Source organism: Lycium barbarum, chromosome 8 (genome assembly GCF_019175385.1).
Source record: "Lycium barbarum isolate Lr01 chromosome 8, ASM1917538v2, whole genome shotgun sequence".
Lineage (NCBI taxonomy): Eukaryota > Viridiplantae > Streptophyta > Magnoliopsida > Solanales > Solanaceae > Lycium > Lycium barbarum.
In genome coordinates, this window is record NC_083344.1 from 81,619,445 (window position 1) to 81,623,612 (window position 4,168).

Sequence of the window (4,168 nt, forward strand, 5' to 3'; positions counted from 1 at the left end):
GAGCCTCTACATAGAATACAAGCGACCATAAGGACCAATATCAATTAGACTGTAGCTCCGAAGTAAGTGGACTGCTCCTGAGAATCCGCTGAGAAAGAACCTAAGGGTCAGATACGTCTACTTGTCTACCTGCGGGCATGAACACAGCGTCCACAAGAAAGGACATCATACGAATAATCTACTGAGTATGTATGGCATGAATAACAACATAATAAGAATTATAGAACATAACAGGAGATAAAGATAACATGTACATCTGATTGCCTCATAAGGCGGATACCATGCATGCTTTTCTTTATTTTAAAAAAAAACATTTCTCATGCACATATAACATAATTATTATCCCGCGTCGGGGGTAATCATCTCATGCTACCCACTAGTGGTGTCTTTCCGGCCAACTAGGCACGGTGTAATCATAAGCCGCCTACTACGCCCACCGTAGTGGTGTCTGCCCGGCCAACTAGGCCCGGTGTAATCATACTTAAAATAAGCATGCATGAGAGCCCAATTAAAAGCTACAACTCTATCGGAGTGACGTAAGGTTGGAAACCTCCGATTATATTATGGAACAATCATCATCGCTATATCTCACCTTGAAGGAACAATTATCATTAGGTGAGATCAACAATAACGAATAAAATCGAGAAAATCATGAAATAAGCTCAATAATCTAATAATAGCATTAAAATCATAAGCTTTGGAATTTCTAGAAATGGAATCATCATCATCATGTTCATCATAGAAAACATCTCATCTTTAGTATCATAAGAAGCTTTTAAGAATCATAAACTTCTAACTTTTGGAAGTAAGAAGGTTATGGAAACATATATGGAATCACAACATAGGAATCATGCCTTTTGAAAGAATGGAACTAGCCTTAACATACCTTTTCGGTTGCCTAAACTTTAACTCTTTAACGCTTATCCTCCCAAGCTCGTAAATCTACATTCAAGAGAATTCATATTATTGTTAGGCTTATCCTCATATGCTTATCTTAAGCCCTCAAATTAATTTCTTTTAAAATCTACCGAAATTCGGTCAGCATCTCCCCTGTTTATACCCCTAGCCTAAAATCACAATACCAACAAAAAAAACAACAATAGAAATACTAATATCAACCACATCATCATCAATACCAAAATATTCCATAAAACATCCCACACGATGTTTTTCAACATACAACAACGATATACACTTCCTTTTCCCAATCAAGGAGAATAATCTCATCAACACACCAATAACATTAGATTCCATTCATATACATGTAAATCAGCCCAACCGCAAGGCCGCAAAATTCTCAAAACAATCCATAAACACAACAACTACAACACAGCATTTTATGATCTTTCCTCCATAACTATTTTCACTTTTAAGACTTCTTAAACCTTCAAATCAACTCAACATAAGAGATAGGATGAAGAACATACCTCATACTTGAAGAAATTTAGCCACACCAACTTTCTTCAAGACCAAACTCACCACAACATCAAGTAGAAGCAAGAGCAATCACCTTTCATGGACTAGTTTGGTGTAATCTTGTTAAATGCTTCATTTAATAGGCTATAAATGTTTGGGGGATGTGTTAGGAGATTTCTAGAACTCATGGGAGTGTAAAATACTGAAAAAATTGGGTTGATAGGGGTATTTATACCCCTCATAAGTCGGCCGACTTTCCCAATTGGGACTCGCGGAAGCCATTTGGCAGCTTGGATGAGTTATCTTAAAATGGCCATAACTCCCTACTCCGATGTCGTTTTGACGAACGGTTTATTGCGTTGGAAACTAGACTCGACTAAATTCATTTTAGGCTTTTGAAACACCTTAAAACTCCTAATATACCTAGAGATATACTCCTCCAAACTTTACCCAAAATTCTGTCCAAAATTCTGCCAACTTTTTCCCAAATTTTCGACAAACTTATTTTCTTCGATTTGCTTGGTCTCGGAATCTTCCAAAACTATCCATACATGATGTTTATCATTAATCATATTTGATAATGGTTATGTCCTTTGGTTCAATGGTCGTCCTTCTCGGTTACGATTTACGAGATCGTAATTTATCCTTTACTTCATTGTTACGTACTTCCCATGGCTTGTACCTTCCAAAACTTCATGGGACGTCTCCGATACTCCATTAAAATTGTGAAATACCCGGCATGCTCATGCTATGAAAGTTTGAGGTGTAACATCCTTCCCCCCTTGGAAACATTCATCCTCGAATGTTGTAGCTTGCTAGCTTACGACATTTCACGCCCTAATCCGGGGTGGCGTGACCGGCACCCGAAGCCATCCTAGGCCCGAGCAAACCACTCTAAATCTGAAACCCTGGGGAGTGACCCCCAACTTAAACTGATAATGTCCAATCTGGAGATATATAAAAATTTTGACCGTCTCATCTGAACTGGGCGCACACCCAAAATATATGTATAACTGAGCAAGCTGAGGGGGTTGTTTTAATCGTATAAAACCAACAACATCCAATAGACATATACAAGCCGGCATGGCTATCACACCGACATACTATGTACAGGAATCATCTACAAGCCTCTAGGGATATGTGTGACCGTACCATACTATCTGGAGTAAAAAAGGAAAACTCCAAAGGACCTGGCAACTCCGAACAGAAAGGGAGCTCACCGATCAGCTAATATATGATTACGCCTACTCGGGAGGTCTATCCACCTATCGATTAGTACATGCAGGCATGAATGCAGCGCCCCTAGAAAAAGGGACGTCAGTACGAATAATGTACCGAATATGTAAGACAACGTAACAACTGAAATAAAGTAACAAGCTATACTCTGGATATTTTAAGAAAACATCTGGAAGTACTCTACCTAGTTTGCCTTTCATCTGAGGCAAGATAACACAACTCTATATATATAACTCAATGACCCAAGGGTCAGGCATAGATAACTTCATGACTCTTAGGCCAGGTATAATCAACTCCATGACCCGTAGGTCAGGTAATAACTCCATGACCTGTAGGTCAGGTAATAACTTCGTGGCTCATAGGTCCGGTAATAACTCCGTGGCTCATTGGCCAAGCAATAACTTTGTGGCTCATAGGCCAGGTAATAACTTCGTGGCTCATTGGCCAAGCAATAACTTTGTGGCTCATAGGCCAGGTAATAACTCTGTGGCTCATAGGCCAGGCATTAACTTCGTGGCTCATAGGCCAGGCAATAACTCCGCGGCTCATAGGCCAGGTAATAACTCCGTGGCTCATAGTCTTCTAATTTTCTTCAGGCTATTCTGGTTTCTCATATTCTGTTTTTTTGTATGTCTAAATCTGTAGTTCTTCCTGGCATACCTTCCTACATCCCAATTGTAAACCCCGGCGATATAACTTTACTTAAAAATCTTTACTCGTACTTGTACCCTGTCTCTTGATCTAAGATAATCAACCTTGCATCCTTTACATTCTTGTAGTAACCGAATCGGTCCTTGCGATATTCTATCTTCACTTGTACACCCACTCTCTTCTCTCCTTACACATAAACCGACATCGCACCTGATTTCTCTATTGTCAAGTAACCTTCACAACACCCATCTGGAAAAATATAAGGTGAATCCTTCTTATAAGGATTAGCTAGAAATACACCTCATATTCCTAAGGTTGATAAAATCTCTACTTCCTTCGTCGGCCAACCAACATCATATTTAGAAGTTATATAAACAATCCAAAAAATGATGATAATTACAAACCAATTGACCTAATCATTTCTCATTCTTGAGTTCAAGGTCATTATTAATACCCGAAGTAACTCGGCCATAATGATTCTCAGAATAGTATCAACTATCAAATACTCAGAATCCCCTTGAAGTCGAATGACTGGTGACTTCTAAATCCCAATGTAAACTCACTTCATATAGGAAAGCTCGATAAAACGAGTCTGAGTGCCTGTCATCAACCTGTCCTGATCTTATGTACATATATATAAACTTTTAGAGTAAAACTTTCCCCTACTCGTTAACTTCCTTTCCCTTACAAATATCTCTTAGTTATCTCTTACTCACCAATCTATAAATCGTAGTACTGCCTTTGAATTCTTAGTGCCAACTTTCTCTATATCTTCAATAAATCTCAATCCTCCGAAATATCAAATGCAACTCATTCCAGTTCCTTTAATCACTAATCATTTTTACCCTCCAGGGTTCTTCCTTTG